This window comes from Mercenaria mercenaria, chromosome 5 (assembly GCF_021730395.1).
Source record: "Mercenaria mercenaria strain notata chromosome 5, MADL_Memer_1, whole genome shotgun sequence".
Taxonomy (NCBI): Eukaryota; Metazoa; Mollusca; class Bivalvia; order Venerida; family Veneridae; genus Mercenaria; species Mercenaria mercenaria.
The window spans coordinates 16054598-16078967 of NC_069365.1; the positions used below are offsets into that span (position 1 = coordinate 16054598).

Below are 24370 nucleotides of genomic sequence, written 5' to 3' on the forward strand. Positions count from 1 at the left end.
GGAAATTTTGCAATTTGGCACTTCATTTTTTGCATTCTGGGACAGTTTTATGGACTAACCTGTTAAATTTGCGAAAATGATAAAATCAAGCTTCTTGAAGGTAAAATTCTTAGTTTCTTTTAGATAAAAAATATGAATTATGTCGGGGTCGTATGTAGCAGCAGCCGCATATACTTTACATGCAGTCCTAATGTTGCCTTTTTCGAAAAACATTTTCTTTCCTTCTTGTCTTCTTTCCTTTTTTAAAGATTTTCCAGAGGGGGTCCGGACCCCCGGTCCCCCCCCCCCCCCCCCCCCCCCCATCTGGATCCGCGCATGGTGACATATCATACTTTCTGTTTATGCAGGTAAACTTGTGTTTGGTTAAATTTCAACAGAGCACAATTGTCTGAACAGTGTACAAACTCATTACTGTTTTTTCAGGCAAGGGTGGGAAAAAAGTGGTAGACAATTAAAGCAGTAACATTTTTATTAAAAAAAAATAAACAATGAGACAAACATTTCCAACATCTTTGGACGGTTCAAAAATCCCATGTTTAACATACGATAAAGCCCGAAACGCGTGAAAATGTTCCGAATGTAAATCGGGTGAAGTAAGCGCTCTATGTAGATTATGCGTCTAGATTGATTAAACTGGGCGAGTCTACTTACTTATTACTTGAGGATGAAAAAAAACGTGTTTTTTAAATGTTGCTCTTAAACAAGGGTGGCGGTTGAACTACTAAAAGTACAACAACAGTTGATTCACAACAAATCGTACGGTATGTTTTATAATCAGTAGAAGTCGTATTTACGCTTATGAGACCTGTTTCACCCATAAGTAAAGAATTGACAGGTCCATCATGAAATATTTTCCCCATCGTGCAAATACTTGTCCTATTCAATATGATCGCGGCATCGGCCGCGATCAATGAATTATGCGCCCTGTGTGGCTGCATTTGAACTATGTAAAGCGCCTTTGAACGTGAACTTGATCATGAAAAGGGCGCTACATAAATCTGGTAGATCTATAATAATAATAATATCGTAACTTTTTTTTTCTCGTTCATATGCACTTCTCAGTCCAGTCCCATCCTCTTCATCGGTAGCATTTTAGATTCATTCGTTCTAGCCTTCTCCCACCTTATACACAGAGCTCCTTTCTAATCTGCGTTCCTTGATGTACTAACAGTTCCCTGTTTTCTTCTCACAGGAAGTCTCATTCTGCTTGCAGTATCGAACATGTCATTTCTTCACATTTCTCCACACAGTAATTCAGTGTTTAAGAAGTGTTCTACATCGTCTCTGGTATCATTGTTTTCCTCTACATATCCAAAAAGTGGTATTGAAGACTTACTGGGAGTTATTGTAAACTGATGTTTTTTTGGAAACGACAGGTGCCCAAATTCACTTTATTTTTTATTTGCTGGAGATACGTTGTACAGAGTGGATTTAGATGGCGTAAGCAGCCTTTTTGCTTGTTTTCTCGCTGGTGATTTCTTGACGGATTGCGGCAATTGGAAAGTTACTTTAATATTGACATTCTTGTTTTGCTTCTTTATCCACTTCTTTTCCCAAGTGTCAGACCAGGTTTCTTCTTAGGTTTGGCCATTTCTGTAAAAGAAAATTATACAAGATTAGAAAACTGCGCCATTCTGAAATAAAATAAATATTTTATGTAATTTTGAAACATGAAAGTCTTAGCGTGCTGACCTCTTTAAACATAAATAATAATTGCACTGTTTCCGAACGATCTTAAAAACTGAAAACCAGGTTTCAAATAGTTAATAAATTAATTATGACGCAATTTTGAAGTTAAATCGCCGTTGGTGACACACGCACGTGTTGCGTATCAGACTGCCAACAGTTGGTACGTGTTGCGTATCATAGCAAGTGTCGCGTACCATTTCAATAGTTTGTCGATTTTTCGCAAGAATTCGCGAAAAATCATAAACAAACACTGTGCATAGTTACTCTATGATAAAGATCTAACAGTTACAGATTGAAACAAGTTCGAAAAGCTGCAAATTACATAGATTTTTGTGTGCAAAGAGTAATTACGTGTATCGTACCATTGTGTTTTTAAAGAAAATTATCCTCGCTTCGGTCAAAACCTCGAAGGTAACTCAGAAACTAGAGAGAACGTAGACAAGACACATACATCGCTGGAAAGAGCATTAAAATGCGCATAGACTGCGCTATAATACGAGCGAAATAGATGCTGTAGTTTATACTAACCTTCGAAAATTGGTAAAAAAGTCAAATATCCGCCATGTTGATTTCCGTGTTCCGTACCATTTTGGGTCACGTGATTCCCCACACTGTTTATCATATTACTTATAGATTATTTACAGTGATTTCCCTTGCCATTCGAATCACTACGTGGAAGTCGGGACAGGTAGAATTATAGAAAGAATCGCATGTAGGTCTAGATATCTATATACAACTACAAAAATGATCAGATCATATGCTGTTTTATTACTGACGAGTGCATTATGTATTATGGCTAAATTAGAGAAATCTTTATAATACGTTTTGAACTATTTTTTTTCACGGCATATTTTCATGCGCCTCGGTCACGTCTGGGATTTTTCTGAATACACCTTCACTTTCCAGCTTAACCATGCTCGATGGATCAACAGACCTAAAAACATAATTTTAATGCGAACTGACGCATTCTTTAACCTTATTGTATTTACATATGTATGAAAATATCAACGGACTGTAGAAAAATGTTCAGAAAACAGTTTATGTCAGTAAGAATATCTGTCGATTAGCCTGAAAAATCGGGCAAAAACATTACAGCGGATTAATCTGTCTTTCCTAAGAGGGAAAGTTGGAATTCAGAAGTGCGGAAGTCGGAAGTCAGGAAGTTAGAAGTCAGAAGTGTGGAAGTTAGAAGTCAAAAATGCGAAAGTTATAAGAAGGAAGTAAGAAGTCAGAAGTAAGAAGTGTGGAAGTTGGAAATCAGAAGTCGAAAGTCAGGAAATTAGAAGTCAGAAGTGCGGAAGTTAGAAGTCAGAAGTGCGGATGTTAGAAGAGGGAAGTAAGAAGTCAAAAGGTCGGAAGTAAGAAGTGTGGAGGTTGGAAATCAGAAGTCGAAAGTCAGAAAGTTGTAAGTCAGAAGTGTGGAAGTTAGAAGTCAGAAATGCGAAGTTTGAAATAGGAACTAGGAAGTCAAGAAGTTGAAAGTGAGAAGTGCAAAAGTTAGAAGTCAGATCTGATATATAAAAAATTGGCATAGTTTTATTCTCAAAATTGGGGTTTGTGTGTCGTTTTCTTTATATTTTTTTGTGATAACGAACTCAGATTTCGACTAGAATGTTTATTTATACATATTACAAGAAAATATGGTCCAAAAAAAAATTCAATTCTAATTTTAGCCAAAATTTCCAATCTGAAAAAAATAACACAGGGACAAATTCGACATGTTGTGCGTGGAGTTTTATAGAGACATAAATAAAAAGGTCTGAGAAGTCATCTTGACATATGTTGTACATGTTGGTCATATCTAAAATATGTCGGGGGCAACAACTCGGAATGTTACCATGTACAGAATTATCGTCCCTTGAAAATGACCAAAAATTCCAAATTTCACCAAAATTTGCTCCAATTTCAGATTTTTTTTACCAGCTTATTATACAAGATATTCTCATAAAATTTGTTGTGAATAAAAGTAAATCAATTACGCTTTAGAAATAAAAATAAAACGTACTAACCCTAAAATTCTAGTTGGAAACTCTACGGCTCAAACTTTGTACCTGTGTTCGGTTCCTTTCTTCAAATTAAGCAGGTCAAAAGTTAGTCATCTGTAAAGATAAGTGTACACATGCATATATTTTGATAATCAGCACAAAAAGCTCAAAAAGACGAAAAAAATGATGTATAACTAGACCAATTTTTTGGACAAAAAAAATTGACCCCCAAAAAAACACAATATTTTTTGTCTCCGATTTTATTTTATTTTTTTCACAAGAAATCACGTTTTTTCTATTTCATCTACGGAAATGTCTTTGAAAATTAAATATCTTACCTTAAACTAATATTCTGGGGCTTTAATGTGGTAGGGGTGGGTATTTTGTGAAATTTCAGAAAAGAAAAATCCAAACAAAAAAATCCTAACTTTGGGGTCCTGGTTTGGACCATTTGTGACATAAATGATATAGTTTTATACACCATTAGAAAGTATAAGACATACAATGTAAAATAAATGTGTGATGAATAAATTATATTTTTACCGCTGACGGTTCTGTCGGTGGAAGCGCTCAGAATGTACTATTTTTCGAGAATATTTTTTTTTTGTTAATGAAAAATATAGAGGGGTTGGCTATGTCTCACAAGTCATATCTTTATCAATTGATTTTCGATTTTAATAAATGTGCCTTATAAGAAAGAAGAAGCCAACACCTAAATGAAAATGGCCTAGCCGGGTTCGAACCTTGTCGGCTAGAGGTCAAGTTAATATGTCAAACTCCGGTAAAATTCTCAAAATATTAACGTTTTGAAGCAGTCACAGCAGTCCCGAGGATTTAAGTACTATCTTCACTAAGTCCAACGAAACCATTGGAGCAATTCTAACGGCTCCCCGGGTCGGACCAGCTTAGTCTTGGCCAACACCTTACAGCATATAACAAGTTTGGTCATATTCTGAGACATCTGATGGTGTCATATGGACTTGTAATTAGTCTTAATGTAAAGCTAAGACATCTATCAACATATCCATGCATGGTATAGGTAGGTACAAGGGGTGTACAAACTCAAACAAGGGTCAAAATCGAACATAGTGTCAATATCAACTGAAATTCAGTTAAAATTAGGACCTCCATGTGTTACCTCCCCTGACTGCTAGGGCTCACCTAGGTACATGTACTCGAACATGGTCTTAATCTGTAGCCAGGGCCCATACGTAGTCGACCATGCATAAAAGTGGTACAAGTTTTGGTCAAAAGGGATCCAACTGGATTGAAAACCTTCCAACTATGGTCAAAATGTAAAAAAAAATGTCTTAGTAGCCGTATATGACCTGTCATGACCTCTACCCCAGGTACTTTAAAATGGTCTCAGTCAATAGCCACGACTTCCACCTACAAGGCCATGTATTATAAAGGTATATAACTTCGACATAGGAGCGCGAACTCTGTCGACAACCTTTTTGATATGGACAAAAAGGATAATAGAGGGCCTAATGATGTCATTCTTCGTCCTGCCATGACCACTATGACTGTTTGAAGTACACGAATATGGTGTCAGTCGATAGCCAGGACCCATGCCTACTGGCCATGTATGATACAGGTATATATTTGGGTGATAGAGGCTCTGCTTTAACGGAAACCTTCCTGACATGGTCAAAATAGTCATTTTTTCAAAGTTCGAACTCTACCCGGTGACCTTGTACGACTTGTCCCGACCCCTAGGGCTATTTAGCTAACCAAACAGGACCCATACTTACAAAACCATGTATGATACTGGTACATATCATGGTCATAGGGGTTCGGACCAGGCCTAAAGCTTTTCAGACATGGTTAAAATTGTCACATTTCATAAGTTTGAACACTACCTGGTGACCTTATATGACCTGCAATGACCCTTACAGGTAAGACAGGTACTTGAACTTGGTTTCATTCGGTAGTCAGAGTCAGTACCTACCTTTCGATATATCACATTGGTATATGTTTTGGTCATAGGGGATCCAGCCTGGTCGAAACCCATTAGAAATGATCAAAATAATGTCGTTTAGACACTATTAGTCCTCCATATACTGCATGTCCTGACCACAGATGGTATCCAATATACCAGATTATGGTTTATACAGTAACTAGGATCCGTACCATTAGGACTATGTGTGGTAAAGGTATATGTCATGGAACAGAGGCTCGAACCTGGGTGTACGTCTGTAATATTTTATCTAAATACAAATTACGTATCTACTTAGACAATGTTTTGAATTAATTTGTAAAAGTTATTTCAATAATATATCTTGTGTTTGTGACATTCTACAATAGTTTGAAATTAATGAAAACACGGATCTTTTCCATACAGAAAAGTACTGTAATACAGGTCTAGCCTAAATTACGTACAGACAGACGAACAAATGTTGTCTATTTTGTTTTTAAATTTTAGAAATTACCATTTTCTAACAAAAAAAATGTTCAGTTGTATTTATTAGTGCCTAATATTAAATTTATAGGCATTTTTTCCTTATTTTACGGCTATAATTTTAAGCCAAAAATGCCAAAGTTCAGCGAACTTTCCCGACGAAATGCCCCCCGGAGAAAAATATTTCTTTTATATTCGTTTAGATATTAGTTCCAACTACTTAGTAAAAGAAACTTTATTCTGATATGGTACTTTAAACATTTTTATATTAAATTGAAACTGGTAAAATTTTCGAAAAATTGCTATTACAATTTCAGTGATTTGATCCTTTTAGCAGGTCTACGCCACTTATGGTCGGGTTTCGAACATAACCGATGCCTTTGTTAAATGGTACCTGAATAGTTGTACACGAATATATAATTTTGTCTTAGATATTTGATTATCTTTGCTCAAGAAATCTACTTAAAATACACCAATTTAAAAGTTGACGAAATGTAGACATGCATGTATATATTTACTATAAATATATATTTACTATATATATCTACATGCATATATAAACATATACACACCCACACTTGAATCCTAAATCATGCACAGACGGACTGTCAAATTTTACCAGACGTTTGGTTATTACTTTGGTTTATTATAAATGATTAGTTTGAATATACCTATTAAACAAGAGCTATCACTAATGGTGACAAATGCCCCCGCAGCACCTTGACCTTTGACCTGGTGACCCCAAAGTCAGTAGGGGTGGTGTACTCAATAAGTACTATCAGCATGTGAAGTGTGATGGTCCTGGGTGAAGTGGTTCGCATGTAAAGTGCCTTCATGCAAAAAGTTAACGTTGGCCCCTGTGACCTTGACCTTTGACCTGGTGACCCCAAAGTCAGTAGGGTTGGTGTACTCATAAAATACTATCAGCACGTAAAGTTTGAAGGTCCTGGGTGAAGTGGTTCGCGAGTAAAGTGCCTTCATGCAAAAGGTTAATGTTAGCCCCTGTGACCTTGACCTTTGACCTGGTGACCCCAAAGTCAGTAGGAGTGGTGTACTCAATAAGTACTATCAGCATGTGAAGTTTGAAGGTCCTGGGTGCAGTGGTTCGCGAGTAAAGTGCCTTCATGCAAAAAGTTAACGTTGGCCCCTGTGACCTTTACCTTTGATCTGGTGACTCCAAAGTAAGTAGGGTGGTGTACTCAATAAGTACTATCAGCATGTGAAGTTTGAAGGTCCTGGGTGCAGTGGTTCGCAAGTAAAAGGCCTTCATGCAAAAAGTTAACGTTGGCCCCTGTGACCTTGACCTTTGACCTGGTGACCCCAAAGTCAGTAAGGGTGGTATACTCAATAAGTACTATCAGCAAGTGAAGTTTGAAGGTCCTGGGTGCAGTGGTTCGTGAGTAAAGTGCCTTCATGCAAAAAGTTAACGTTGTGACAAACGAACGAACGAACGAACTAACTAACTAAACGGATGGACAGTTGAAATCTAATATGCCTCCCTTCGGGGGCATAAAAAACGTGTATAAGCAATTTTCCTTATATTATTTTATGGCTATAATTTAAAGGGAAATATGCCTATGTTCAGGAAACTTTCCCGACAAAATGCCCGTCGGATACATTAAAAAAAATGTTATGTATCCATTGAGACTTTTGTTTAATCTACTTTATAGAGTAAATTCCAGTTTGATAACTTATTTGTAACTTTTTCAACAATAAATTGAAAATGATGAAATTTTCTAAAAATTACGGATAAAATAGCCATTATGCGATCCCTGAAGCAAGTCTAGAGATAGTACGGACGGACAAAAAATGTCAAAAACTATTCATATTTGTAGCTGGCACGTGAATACACTAAAATATGTTACAACTGAGAGGTTATTTTGGTAAATTTAACTTAAAATGAATATAAAAGGTGCGTTTTAGTGCATTTTTTGTTGTTGGACATAGCACTCAAGTCTGAGCCTGTACCACCATAAGGTTCGAGATTGAACACAACTGAAACTTTTATGAGATAGTGTTTGAATAATTCTTTTAACAATATACCCTTCGTATTCGTGTTGTAATTTATATTTAAAAATGACCATTTTTTGATAAATTTAAAATTAGCGTCGGGGCTCAAACCCTTCTGTACGCCCGCCTGACCTAACCAGCAGGTTCTCGATGTTGCGGATTCTTTTATTTCAGTGCTTTTAGATATAGCAATCGAAAGGTATGAAACACTGCGAGAAAATACTTGTTTAGACATTTATTTTGAAAAAAAAATGCTTCAGGGACAAATTCGACCATTTTGACCCTGGGGTCGGGAAAAAAAATGTTCGAATCTAGTTTAAACTTTTGAATTTAGACTGCGCACCCATACAAGTTTTAGATGTGGTCCTGTCGAACTTTTTAAGACATAGATAACAAATCCGTGACTATATTTCGTAGACTGGTAAACTTAAGACGGAACGAAACTGAAAATCTGAGAAAAGCTAGTGTATTATTCTGGGACCCTGGAATATTCGTAAATTCTAATTTTTGCGGGCCAAACTTTTAAGTAGTTCAGAGTTTGGGGTGGGTCAAGGACGAATAATTGGCACCCTGAGACCTAATATATTTTTTAAAAAAAATCGGGAATTTACAACATTCTACAGTACATCTATCTCATCAAGTTCTATAACTATTTTAAATTTCAACCCTAACCCTACACCTTAAAAAAGTTATGGGACTTGAAAGCGAGTCAGGAACAAATTCGACAAAAAAGTATTGTTAGGGCACGATAGTTCCTACGAATATGAATTGTTTCCAATTTCCATTATGCCATACCTGCATTCTTTATGGGTGTAATTTCCCCATATTTTCTCTATTTCCGAGGACACAAGTAATGATCTTTACAGTAATAATGTACTCTCTTTTTTACTGCATTTATTTATTTTTGCAGGATATATGATACTTCCTATAATTTTGATTTTTTTTTAATTATCAGGAATTTTCATTATAATGCTTTAATACTTGTTTCCAAAGACACTAGTAACAATTATACAATATGTATGGTATGTATGTAATAGTTACCGACAGTATTTCTATAATAATATTAATACCTATTAAATTTATATTGTTCTTTTCATGTTAATTTCAATCATGCCCCGAGCGAGACGTAGTTCAGGACGAGCCCTTAGATATCAAGTCCAGTATATGTGGCACAGGCCAGATGCAGAGCCCCATATATGTACCACCTATACCATTACCACTTCCGCAGATGCAACCACCTCAACAACTTCCACCAGACAAAAATCATCAACATATACCACCACAACATCTACCAACTCAAGTTCAACGCAACATGCTTCTTCCACATCCACAGCTACAAGACATCCCGCAGGATATAGCACCCAAACCACTTCAACAAAATCTACGAAACATCCCTCAAGCTATAGAACCCCAACCTGCTGATTACATGCAGCCACCAATTGTTCCAGTCATTCCACAGCAGATGCCACCATAGCCTTAGCCCAGTAATGCTTTTGATTCTGTCTGTAACGATATCTCATTACATGTATCAAATCAATTAAAACAAAAAATATGGAATGGGGAATTTATAAATTTAGCACTGTTATCTTTTAAACAGCCCGAACTTGAACAAGAAATTATTCCGTTAAGTAATGGTTATCTTGGATTTAATATCTTATATTTGCTAACATATATATTGATCGACACCCTGTTCAGTCTAAGTCCAACAGTTTTGTATGCGCAAGGCCAGTAACCCGGCCTCAGATTGGGCCACCATTGATGCGGAACTATAGTTGTTATACATGGTTTCGCCTCCATCGGATCAGTCTGATCTTAATTCTGCCAGACCTTGCTACAAATTTAATAATAACGGATTTTGCACAAAAGCAAACTGCAATTATCAGCATAAATGTCAAAAATGTAAGGGTCAACATCCATCTGTGTCAAATTAGTAAATTTTGGTAATTTCAGACGTCGATATCAAGGGCCAAGACAGTGATTCATTGCTATTGCCATCGCTCACTGCTACTGCTGCTATTGCTTCTTCCAGTACTTCTACTGTTTCTCCTGCTATTCCTATACTGCTACTGCTGGTACTGTTACTGCTGGTACTGTAACTGCTGGTTCTGTTATTACTCACCGCTACTACTACTGCTCACCGATACTGTTGGTACTTTTTTGCTGCTACTGCTGGTACTGCATCTGCTCACTGCTACTGCTGGTACTGTTACTTCTGGTACTGCTACTGTTTAATGCTACTGTTCACTTCTACTATTAGTACTTCTTATGCTGCTACTACTGTAGTCCCAATCCGTGACTAGTAATATCATATTGAAATGAAATGAAAGTGATAATTATGCCACGAGTTGGACTACTACTACTGGTACTACATCTGATCACTGCTACTGCTGATACTGTAACTGCTGGTTCTGCTATTACTTACCGCTACTACTACTGCTCACTGCTACTTTTGGTACTTTTTTCTGCTGCTACATCTGGTATTCATCTGCTCACTGCTACTACTGGTACCGCCTCTGCTGCTATTGCTGTTGCTGCTACTGCTTCTGCTGCTACTGCTACCGCTGGTATTGCTTTTGTTGCAACTGCTGCCACTGCTGCTACTGCTGCTATTGTCACTGCTTACTGCTACTGCTGCTATTGCTTCTGCTACTGCTGGTACCGCCACTGCTTGTACTGTTATTGCTGGTACTGCCACTGCTTACTGCTTCTGCCCGCTCACTGCTACTACTGGTACTTCTTCTGCTGCTACTGCATCTGCTGGCATCTACTGCTATTGCTGGTACTGCTACTGCTAGTACCGCCACTGCCTGTACTGTTACTGCTGGTACTGCTACTGCTGCTGCTCACTGCTACTACTGGTACTTCTTCTGCTGCTACTGCATCTGCTGGTGCTGTTACTGGTGGTACTGCTACGGCTTACTGCTACTGCGGGTTCGACATCTGCTGCTACTGATACTGCTGGTACTGCTTCTGCTGCTACTACTGGTATTGCTTCTGCTGCTGCTGCTACTGCTTCTGCTGCTTCTGCTGATGCTGGTACTGCTTATGCTGCTACTGCTACTGCTGGTCCTGCTTCTGATCACTGCTCACTGCTACTGCTGGAACTGCCTCTGCTACTTCTGCTACTGCTGGTACTGCTTCTGCTGCTACTACTGGCACTGCTTCTGTTGCTACTGCTTGTACTTCTTCTGCTGCTACTGCTGGCGCTGGTACTGCTTCTGTTGCTACTGCTAACTGCTACTGCTGGTACTGCAAATGCTGCTATTGCTCACTGCTGGCACTGCTTATGCTGCTACTGCTACTGCTGGTATTGCTTTTGCTGCTACTCCTGCTATCCCTCACAGCAACTGCTTCTGCTGGTACTCCTACTGCTCATTGCTACTGCTTATAGCTACTGCTCACTTACACTGCTGGTAATGCTTCTGCTCACTGCTGCCCCTAGTGCTACTTCTGCTGCTCACCATTCTGCTTGTAGTGCTACTGTCCAGGCTTCTGCTGGTACTGCTCACTGCTACTGCTACTTGCAGTACTTCTTCTGCTGGTACTGCTACTTCTAGTACTGCTACTGCTACTGCTGGTATTGCTACTGCTTCTACTGCTGCTCCTACTACTGCTATTGCAGCTACTGCTACTACTGGTACTTATTCTACTCTTTGCTACTGGTCATTGCTTCTTTTCACTTATACTGCTCGTACTGCTTCAGCTGCTACTGCTACTGCTGGTACTGGAACTGCTTACTGCTACTGCTGCTACTGCTTTTTCTTCTACTGCTACTGCTCATTGCTACTGCTGGTACTGCTACTGCTCAGCCCGCCCGCTTAGCTCAGTTATTTGATCCCCAAGCGAGTCTGTATGTTCTCTGTGACAGTTTGATAGAAGACACTGTGTCTGAAATCATTAGTCATATGGGGAATAACTGGTACAGAATCAAGGAACACTAATTAGGTTAACTGCCTGCCTTTACATAACTGAAATACTGTTGAAAAAAAAATAAATAAATAAAAATAAAAACTGCCATTGCTCACTGCTACTGCTAACTGCTACTACTGCTGCTACTGCTACTACTGCTACTACTGCTTCTGCTACTGTTCACTGCTACTTATGTACCTCACTGCAACTGCTGATATTGCTACTGTTCACTGCTACTGCTCACTGCTACTGCTGGAACTGCTTCTGCTGCTACTGCTACTGCAACTGTTTACTGCTACTGTTGGTACTACTACTAATGCTACTGTTGCAGTTCACTGTTACTACTGCTACTGCTACTGTTCACTGCTATTGCTGGTACTGCTACTACTGGCTCTCACTGCTACTGCTACTGCTACTACTGCTACTGTTCACTGCTACTGCTGGTACTGCTACTGCTACTTCTGTAGCCCACTGCTACTGCTGGCAGTCACTATTACTGCTGCTCATTGCTTCTGCTGGTACTGCTACTGCTACTGTTCACTGTTACTGCTGGTACTGATACTTGCAGCTATTTTTCGATTTTTATATTCTTACTGCTATTGCTTATTCTTTTACTGCTACTACTGCTATTTATTCTGGTACTGCCATTTTCATGTTGCAGTATTCGCAGTAGCAGTAGAGAGTAGAGGTAAAGGAAACTGCAACATTAATTACCCCTGGTTAAGTTAGGTAAGGCCGGTCTCGTTCCAACACAATTTTTTTTTTAAATTATGAAATGTATCATTTTCAATCAAAATTAACGACACGAATACTAAAGGTATTTTATTCAACGTTATATGTTTGTGTAGAACTATTCAAGGTATTGATTATGTTCGAAACCCAACCCTAAGGGTCATCTTTGATCAAACTTGGGTGTCATGTTCGATCACAGAAATGCACTAACATACAACTTCTTTATCTAAAATAATATGATTTACACCAGTTAAAGCTCAAATTCAACACGCTTTGCAGTATAATAATTAGTTCTACAGAAATAAATACTCTTGGATTAGTTTTATCTGCTTGTCCGTCCGTACGATATGTAGACTTGCTATGGGAATCATATAACGGATATATTGGTTGATTTTTTCAAACTTTCATCATGTTCAGTATATCATAAAAAGCGTTAGGAGTAACGTATCAAACAGATTGTTTTCCTAAGTAATTAGTATATGCAAATATTGTGGAATCGAATATAGAAGAAACTTTTCTTAAGGAACAGAACCCTTACAGAAGAAAAAGGCCTGCTGCGTACTCTTGCTGTGTACATACAGCGTATATGATGCGTACATGATGTGTACTGAAATCAAGGGCTTTAAATAGTATGCAGGATATACACCGCACATACACCGATAGTACGTTTGTAGTACACTTTTGACATGCAAATGAGCTCTGCCGCGTACTACTTGCTGCGTACATGCTGTGGACTACATAGTACACAGGATGTACGCTGGAGGAATTTAGTATGCGGGAAATAGTACGCAGCATGTACGCGGCACATACACTTTTCACATGCAAATGAGCCTGCGGTGTACTACCCCTGCGGCGTACATGCTGTGTACTCCTGGCCCGAGTCCTGCGGCGTACATGCTGTGTACTCCTGCTGCATACATGCTGTGTACTCTTGTGGCGAAACTGCTGTGATAATGTAAATTCCTTACCCCACCAACTTTCGTATGCAAATGCTGATCATTTGGACAGAAAAAAACAGAAAAAAGATAAGTGACATGCATCAATAAGTATTTACCCTTACCAAAATAATGTAGATTGATGTTATCAAATAAATTAGTATGCTTTTCTTCATCCACTTTTCAATGAAATAAATCAATTTTTGTAGCATGTAATTTGGTAAACATTTGAAGAAAATGATGTAACTGCATCAAGGGGAAACAACTTTAATGCAACTAAATATAAGTGTTATGGTTTAATGTGTGCGTAGTATGTATTTATTTTGATTAAAATCCATCTGAGAACGATCTAGGACTGGAATTATATAAGCATTTATACACTTTTACTTCTGTAAAAAGTAGCGCACCAAAAAATTTTGGATTGATTTTTTCCAATGGGGCGAGCGCAATTAGCCAAAAACGTTCTGAAAATTTACGAGCGGCAAATCCGATGAACAACTTTTTAATTTGGTGAGGCCTTAATGAGTTAACATAATGAGCATTAAAGCCTTTATAAAACATGATAGAATGGTGTTTTGCTTAAGAGTATTCAAATAACAGTGAGAGCTATTAATTCTTCTCATTCGGGCGCTGTTGAGGCATTATCTTGGTAATTATTTCATGTATTACAAAATGTAATGCAACGAAGTTCAAATAAGGCTTTTCAATTATCCAAGTTAGAAAGCTCCAGGATTAATTCAAAATGAAAAAGAATATATTTTTACACTGCATGCAAGGTGCAGCTCAGAAATCACTAAGATGTAAGCTTCACAAATGAACATTGCAAATAGTTTGGCAAATTTTCATTGTTCAGAATACTGGTAATCTGAACTATTCTATGCTATTAAGATAAAAGTTACTCGGAAATCAAGTTCTTGCTTCCAAAAAAAAAAAATGTACAAATCCTTCCTGCATGAAGTGTACTTCAGACTTTTACCTAAAAAAATTCAAAGTATAAACACCAAAAGAAAATGAACAAGTATATGAAGTTTACTTCAGACTTTAACTTATAAAAAAAAAAACTAAGTATAAATGCCAAAAGAAATTGTACAAGTCTTTCCCGCATATATGAAGTGTACTGCACAAATTTCAAAGTATCTGCGGTGTACATGCAGTGTACTATTTTCTTGTACAAGTCCCTCCTGCGTACATGCAGTGTACTCCTTAAATTTTCAGAGTCTGTGCTGCGTACTTGAAGTGTACTAGTGACCTCCTGGGTACATGCTGTGTATTCGAAATAGTACGCGGCATGTACGCGGCATGCGGTGTATGTAAAATGTACTCCTCTGGCGTACTACTGTGTTCGCGGCATATACACAGCAAATACGCAGCATGTACGCCACAGAGGCTTGCTTCTGTAAGGGAAATGCCGTCGGGAAAGTTTGCTGAACTTGGGTAATTTTACCTTAAAATGTTAGCCGTAAAGTAAGGTTAATCGCTTATGAAATAGTTATTGGCTTTACATAAATCTAAAACTTCCTTCGATAGTACAAAAGTTCGTATAAAATAAACATTTGTTCGTCCATCTGTTCATAATTTAGGATAAAAGCTGCATTACCGTGCTTTTCAATATGGAAAAGGTCTTGAAATAACTTGTATAAATAAAGTTAACACGTTGTCTAAACTGATATATTATCCCAACATTTTTAAGGCCGATGTTATTTTTTAGGGAAGCTTTCGAAAACTTAGGCTTATTTCTTTCTGCATTGAGACTCAACTCAGTTCAAATTTATTCAGGCATAAGATCATAAAACATTATATATAACTTATACAGTAAAAATACATGTAAACAATAATCAATATAAATTACAAGAGGGCAATTATGGCCCTTAATCGCTCACCTGAGCAAATAATTTTGTTTGAGGGTCACACATGGGAAATATATGTGAAATTATTTTGAAGTTGGGCCATAGTTTTTTGACAAGAAGATTTCTTTAATATATCCACTACATGTATACAGGAAATATTGTATATGTAAATGAAAAAGAGGGCAATGATGGCCCTATATCGCTCACCTGAGTAGAGCTGCTTGCTTGAACAAATTTCTTAGCTAAAGCTTTAAGATCTAGGCCTTCTGGTTTATTTTTAGCAAATTTATGAAGATTTCCCTATGCACAATCAAGTAACCCTGGGGCTGGGTCAATTTGACCTGGGGGTCAAGATTTGAATAAATTTTGTAGAGGTCCACTAGGCAATGCTACATTTCAAATATCTAAGCTCTAGGCCTTCTGGGGTTTTTTTTAGAAAATTTTGAAGATTTTTCTATGTACAATCAAGATACCCAATGGGGCGGAGCCAATTTGACCCCGGGGGTCATGATTTGAACAAATTTTGTAGAAGTCTACTAGGCAATGCTACATGTCAAATGTCTAAGATCTAGGCCTTCTGGTTTATTTTTAGAAATTTTTTGAAGATTTTCATATGTAAAATCAAGTGACCCCTAGGGCGGGGTCAATTTTGACCCCGGGGTCATGATTTGAACAACTTTAGTAGAGGTCCACTAAGCAATGCTACATGTGAAATATCTAAGCTCTATGCCTTCTGGTTTATTTTTTTGAAATTTTTTGAAGATTTTCATATGTAAAATCAAGTGACCCCTTGGGCAGGGTCAGTTTTGACCCCGGGGTCATGATTTGAATAATTTTAGTAGAGGTCCACCAGGCAATGCTACATGTCAAATATCTAAGCTCCAGGGCGTATGCTTTTTGAGAAAAAGATTTTTTAAGATTTTCCTATGTACAATCAAGTAACCCCTGGGGCAGGGTCAATTTTGACCCCGGGGTCATGATTTGAACAATTTTAGTAGAGGTCCACTAGGCAATGCTTCACACCATATATCTAAGCTCTAGGGCTTCTGCTTTTTGAGAAGAAGATTTTTAAAGATTTTCCTATGTAAAATCAAGTGGCCCCTGGGGCGGGGTCAATTTTGACCCTGGGGGTCATGATTTAAACAAATTTTGTAGAGGTTCACTAGGCAATGCTACATGTCAAATATCTAAGATCTAGGCCTTCTGGTTTATTTTTAGAAATTTTTGAATATTTTCATATGTAAAATCAAGTGACCCCTGGGGCGGGGTCAATTTTGAGCCGTAGGTCATGATTTGAACAAGTTTTGTAGAGGTCCACTAGGCAATGCTACAAGTCAAATATCTAAGCTCTAGGGCTTCTGCTTTTTGAGAAGAAGATTTTTTAAGATTTTCCTATGTAAAATCAAGTGACCCCTGGGGCGGGGTCAATTTTGACCCCGGGGTCATGATTTGAACAAACTTGGTAGAGGTCAACTAGGCAATGCTTCACACCAAATATCTAAGCTCTAGGGCTTCTGGTTTTTGAGAAGAAGATTTTTAAAGTTTTTCCTTTCGGTTGCCATGGCAACCAGAGTTCTCTATGGAATTCAGTTCTTTGAACAATTTTGAAAGGGGGCCACCCAAGGATCATTCCTGTGAAGTTTGGTGTAATTCTGCCCAGTGGTTTTCAAGAAGAAGATTTTTTTAGAAATTGTTGACGCACGACGGACAACGCACGACGGACATCTAGCGGTCACAATAGCTCACCTTGTCACTTTGTGACAGGTGAGCTAAAAATGCTTTGATTAGAATTTTGTAAGAATCTTAAAATAGATATGCTAATTAATACATGAAAGGTTATGTGAAGTATATTTTATAATTTATGACATAGAGTAAAGATACGATCTTAACACCTGGGATGACCCATCAAAGTAAAACTAATCACTTATTTCCAATGGGGTCCCATAATGGGGTGGGCCTTGTCATATCTTCATAATCTGAAATAAAGTTTTAATAAGGTATACCTTTTTTGCAAAGAGAAGGCCATTATTTACAGGACAAATGCCAAGTCTGGTTCAAATCCGGCTGGTTTGGGTCCGAGTTGGTCTCGGGTAATATTATAAAAATATAAACTTTTCTGACCAGTCATAGTTGTCGTAGGGATTAAAGAACTATCTCCGCTGAGTCAAATGACACCGTTGGAGCAATCTTCACTGCTCCCTGGGCCATGCCTGGTTCATCTGGAACAGCACAATACCGCATATGACAAGTTTTATCACCATTAGAGACCTATGCTGAGCTCTGATGGCACTAAAAGGACTCCTAAGTAGTCCAGATAAGCTAAGACTTCTACCTACACATCCATATTATAGTATAACTTATGCAGCTGTACACTATATTTATATAATGTGTCACATTTTGCAAAACATAAGCATAAAATTTAATGCATGTATGCAAAAACAGAAATATACATAATCATAGGCCTACATTTTTTTCACAAATACTTAGGTCGTCATAGAAAAGCTTCATGATGAAAAGTTTGACAGGGTCACTTGCATGCATTATATTGTAGGCAGTGCAGTGAAGGTAGGCTAAGCCTCCATTATTTAAAAAATATCAGAACTTTTAATATTTGTTATTCATGTATTAGTATCAGGCAGTTTGCTGACAATATTGGAAATAAACTATTTCATAAAATATTTGCGACATTGTCGTTATCAGCCCGCCTCATTAGATGGACCACACATTTGGCCACCACCAGATATCTTTAATTTGGTTAATATAGAATAAAGCCGGAACCATGCATACATGAAAAAACACTAACAAGGCTATAAAAATGGTTGATACCCGCAGTCAGTCTGTTACTTACCGATTACAACTAGATACTGGGACATGGGATGTCACCTCAGTTACCAGTACTGAACTAGCTGTCACACTTCCTGACAAAGAAACAATTCAATTCATTTCCGCCTTCTCGAATAAACTCGCAACAAAATACACTCTGAAGGTTGATGGACAAGGCACTATACTGAAAACAGTCAAGGGAGAAAACATTTTTAGAAGTCCAAGTTGGATCAAAACTATTAGTGGTTTAGTATATGTATCTGATTTGGACAAGAAAACAGTAACACGGTTAAACAGGCAGGGTGAGGTGGTTGGTAGCTTTGGTGTTCTTGGTAGGCCTTATGGTATAGCTCTGTCAGAGATGGAATCATCTTTGTGTGGGGTGGGGGGCAGAGTAATGTTATAACAGAGATATTAGGTGATTGTTCTAAAGAAAAGGTTGTTTTGGAGTACCTGAAGAGTCCAGTTGCTGTCTGTTGGTGTGCTGAAACAAGGAAACTATACTACACCTGTAATACTGTATATGCAAATTATGGCAACTACATTCATGTCTTTAAACTGTCATAATTATCACAGAATCATTTGTTTGGCGATGAACCACTTCACATTTGAATTTCTTACAAATATGGCACACACTATAATAAAACCGATATTGATCTCAAGTACAAAAAAACTGACATGGTGTTCATGTAGAGAAATGTGAGCCTGGATCATTTTTATCTGATCACTGTGTAGTTAAGCTTCTCTTACATGTTAAAAAAGAGACTATTACTAGTAGGAGTGTGTCACTTAGAAACTTTAAAAATTTGAACAAATCAGAATTTTAGTGACCTAAGTGCAATAAACGTTGATTCACAAAATATAGACAAGTTTGTGAAAGAGTTTGAATCGGAAATAGAGGATGTCCTGAATACGCACGCTCCCCTAAAAGAATAAACTATAATTCAGAGAGCACCCAAACCGTGGTTCAATAAAAAATTGCAACATCTAATGCAACAAGTTATCAAGTCCGAGCGTACATGGTTGCCCTATGGTAAAACAGACCATTTCGAGGGCTTGGCACAAAACTATTGTATCTTGTTCTTTATTTATATACACTTACAATAGTTTTGCACCAAGCCCTCGATTTTGAGTCGTATAAACAAGAAATGAATACAATTTTGAAATCAAACGTCAAAAGAGAAACATACTCAGTGAAAAGATAGAGAACGACTAAGGTGATTCCAAAATTCTGTATAGACTGGTATCTGGACTAACTGGTACCAAATCTGAAAACCCACTGCTTTAAGGAGAAGCTAATAATTCATTGGCCGAAAAAATTGCTGACATTTTTTTGATGGCAATAATCTTAAAAATACGTCAATCCCTAAGTGAATACCAAAACTTTTAACCTCAAGTAAAGGATATACAAAATTTAAACAAATTTACTGAATTTACTCAAGATGAAGTGTAAAATCTCATCAATGAATTGAATACTATGTCTTCAGAGTTAGATGTTTTGCCAACAAGTATTCTGAAATCACATGTAGATGAACTTCTCTCTAGTATCACTAAATTGGTGAATCTCTCATTACAAGAAAGTGTTTTCCCTGTGAAATACAAACAAGCAGTTGTTAGATTGCTGCTAAAAAAGCAGGTTTTGAACTAGAGCTTTCCAATTATCATCCTGTGAGTAATTTATCATTTCTATCAAAACTTATTGAGAAAGCTGTTCTTTACAGATTAAACAACCATGTAAATCAAAACAGTCTTTTGCCTAAGAATCAGTCTGCATATAGGAAATACCACTCTTGTGAATCTGCGCTACTTCGGTTGGTCAATGATCTTCTTAGTGGTATGGAGAAAAAGGAAGTCACGGCCCTTATTGCGATTGACTTACCAGTAAGTGCGGCATTTGACACTGTTATCTGTTTCCGTAGAATCACACGGGATGGGAGACCTTGAAAGGTGCGCAGTTATAATCAATGACTGGATGAATAGAAACAAACTGAAAATGAACACTTCCAAAACTGAATTTATTATGTTTGGTAGCAGACCTCAATTGAACAAATGTTTTAGAAATTCCATTAACATTGCTGGTGATGATGTCAAACGTGAAAGCACAATAAGATATCTCGGTGCATTTCTTGACGAAACCTTGAACTTTAAAGATCATGTAAATCGCAAGTGTCGTACAGCAATCTTGAATTACCTACGAATTAAGAACATCCGAAAATACTTAACAAAAGCAGCCATTGAAATTTTAGTTTTGTCTCTAGTTATTACACATCTGGATTATTGCAATGTCATACTGTATGGTGTAGCTAACTGAGATGCGTAAGATGCAACATATTTAAAACATGTGCGCAAAACTTGTCCTTAACAGGAGGAAATTTGACAGTTCTAAACAAGCATTGTTTCTCTTACATTGGTTGCAGGTGAAAGCAAGAACTGAGTTCAAGATACTTTCTTTCATAAAGAGCTGTCACACTGGCAGAGCACCTCTGTGTTTAACAGAATTGTTTACAGAGTATATTCCTAGTAAACAAGGTTTGAGATCGTCTGAAAATTCTGAATGTCGTTATGTTGTTCCATACAACAAGTGAAAATCATTCAATGGTAGAAGTTTCTGTTCTATTGGTCCAAAACTTTGGAATGAACTGCCTTAGAACTACGCAAAAAAAATCTTAAAACACTGTATTTCAGATTTCGTGACATTGTTTTAAATGTTTTGATAACTGTTTACTATGCGAAAACAGCATGTGATAGTTCTTAAATTTTTGCAAAAGGTTTTACATTTCAACATTTATATTTCCAAGGTTTGTTTAACTAAACACACTTGTTCGTTGGCTCTATGGGTAGAGTAGTGTGTAGTATTTTAGTATTTCTTAAATAGTATAATAGTATATGATGGCACCATTAACCGGGGGGTGGGGGTGTGGGGGGATATTGAACCTCTATATGCAGCTCGTCTGGGCATACCATGTGATGCACTGGTATACGCAATAGGGGTAAAATGACCTCAAGGGGAGGGATGCGGTCATGACTGTTTGTTACAATAAGGCTGTTATTATTATTATTGTCATTATTAATATTGTTATAATTATTATTATGTACAGCGCCATTGAATATATCATTGTATAAAAATAGGCATTTAATCAAACTATTCAGTTTCAGTTTATTAGAGAGTCAATCAATGATCTATAATCTGTACTTATGGTAACCGGATCTGTGAAGTCATTTTATGATATTGATTGAAAGCATTTGATTATACAGATGCCAAGAAACTAGCTTACAGCTCAAAAATGTTTTCCAATTTGTGATTTTCAAAACTTGACACTTATTTTTGTGTAACTGAGATGTACTTGGGAACATTAAGTTTCCAAGATTTAGGCTTTCAAGGTTGCTCTGTTGTTATTTGAAGAAAATTTTTTTTTTTGGTTGGGTTTAACATCGCACCGACACATTTTAGGTCATACGGCGACTTTCCAGCTTTGATGGTGGAGGAAGACCCCAGGAGCCCCTCCGTGCATTATTTCATCACGAGCGGGCACCTGGGTAGAACCACCAACCTTCCGTAAGCCAGCTGGATGGCTTCCTCACATGAAGAATTCAATGCCCCGAGTGAGGCTCGAACCCACATCGATGAGGGGCAAGTGATTTGAAGTCAGCGACCTTAACCACTCGGCCACGGAGGCCCCTTGAAAGAAATATAGACTGTTTGGAAGACAGTAGCAAATCTTTTTAACTTCATGTTACATATATAGAATAGACAAGAAATTACCACTGTATCAATTATATTATACTGTTATAATCATTCATAGTAAAACTATCATAAAGTAAATTAAAGGCTCATACTGCCTTTGTTTAAAATGTGGCTGCCACATTTTCCAATATGAACATAAAATACATCAATTTTTTGTGAAATCCTGTTTCTGATAAATTTCATTTGTCAAAGGTTTGAATATTGCTGAATATACTACAATGTTTCATAGAATCTATTGTTTTTATTTCCTCCCTTTATGGCTCTTAACTATAACAGTTTATGTGCAATATTAAAAGTAGTGCTTTTTAACCATGTAATTATTGTTATTTATTCTATACCTATTTTATCTATCCAATCGCGAACGTTCATTTGCAACACGTGACCATACAATATATTACGGTATTTGGATGCACGTGCGTGCAAAAATCCTGTATTTTCTGTATTTGGACGCACGCACGTACAAAAAATCCTGTATTTTCTGTATTTGGACGGTTCAACAGTCCCATGTTAAACATATGATAAAGCCCGAAACGTGTGAAAATGTTCCAAATGTAAATCGGATGAAGTAGGCGCTATATGTACAGAGTTTGATTATGCGTCTTGAAATCTGGATTTAATTTGAGTTTTTTTTGTTTACAACACACAAAAACAATTCAAGGGATAACAATGCTATCTGATTTAGATATAAAAACATTCGTTAATAATCAAAAACTTAAAAATACAGTAAAAAGGATCATCAGATATTGGAATATTTGAAAAGTCGCTTAAAGAAGCCATTCCGGACGAAACCTAGAAATTGGTATCAGCCCTGACTGTCTGAATAGCTACCTCAGCAGTTTTTATTTAACGGTTAAGAAACAAAATGGAGAAGATTATGACAGGCAACGGACGGGCGGTCAGCATCCAAAACATGTCTGCTCTATAATTCAGTTTTCGTCAGATCTTCACCAAACTTGCTGACAATGTTTGTGGGCATTACATCTCGGCCAATTTCGATAACCAGCCGAATTGTACCAGGCACTCTTTGATTATAGTCATTGAATTACTCGAAAAACGGGGAATTTAGCCTTGTCCGCTCTTTTAAGTCGAACAGTTTTCATCCGATCTTCACCAAACTTGCTGACAATGTTTGTGGGCATAATATCTCAGCCAAGTATTATTACCACCCAAATCGCCAAATGGCTGTAGTAGGTAGGTTGCACCATATACTTTTTTTAATGATGATACACAGAAAAAACAACATTCAATGAATTACGTATATTACGTATGAAGTGAAATAAATATAGAATAAAAAGGTTATTTAAGGCCTAACATAGTTCTGTATAATATATATTTGCACTCATACCAAGCTGGGAAAAACTAGAAAAGGCAGGAATACAATATTCAGTGAAACGTTTTTAATTTAAACTATTATTATGGTAAGATAAAATAGATATAGAATAAAAAGGTTATTTAACATTGTACTGTACAATACAAGATATATTTGGACGAGTACCCAGCTAAGAAAACCATATTGGACGAGCCGCTAGGTGAGTTCAATATGGTTTTCTCATCTGGGTACTAATAGTACAATGCCACTGAATATATCATTGTATAAAAATAGGCATTTAATCAAACTATTCAGTTTCAGTTTATTAGAAAGTCAATCAATGATCTATAATCTGTACACCTAAAATTTGAAAGTAACATCTATGTTGTATCACAGAAAAGTGGTCTTGGTTTTTCCCTGCGGTCAATTATAAAAAAAAAAAAGACAATATAAGTTATTTATAGTAACAACTAAGGAAAGTTAATCTTTAAAAAAAAAAATAAAAAAATTGCAAGTACACACAAAAATCCTTACCAGGTAGAGATAGGGCAAAATACACCTCAAAATTGGATGCTACATGCATGTTGTACAACCATTAGTAATGAAAAAGTTACAATAAAAGCTATATATGGTAACAACAAAGGGAAGTAATTCTAAAGAAGAGACCTGCACATGACACTCCGTCTGATGATGGTGTACAGTTGTGCAAAGTTACATCAAAATCGATCCACGCATAAAGAAGAAATGCTCCGGACAAAGTCATTCTTGTATCTGACCTTTGGCCTCTAAGTGTGACCTTAACCTTAGTCCTAGGGAGGACCTAGTTCTTGCGCATGACACTCGGTCTCATGATGGTGAACATTTGTGCCAAGTTATATCAAAATCCCTCCATGCATGAAGAAGAAATGCTCGGACAAAGTCATTCTTGAAATTGACGTTTGACCTCTAAGTGTGACCTTGACCTTAGACCTAGGGATCTGGTTCT

General features: G+C 37.2%; 1 long non-coding RNA gene across 1 annotated transcript; it reads right to left on the bottom strand.

Annotated features, from left to right (window-relative positions):
- Nucleotides 1–451: 451 nt before the first annotated feature.
- Nucleotides 452–2307, bottom strand: LOC128557444 (uncharacterized). The gene is made up of 2 exons (XR_008371159.1): nt 2218–2307; nt 452–1593 (listed from the first exon to the last, which is right to left on the bottom strand). It is a non-coding gene; the product is annotated as an uncharacterized LOC128557444 (long non-coding RNA).
- Nucleotides 2308–24370: the final 22063 nt, after the last annotated feature.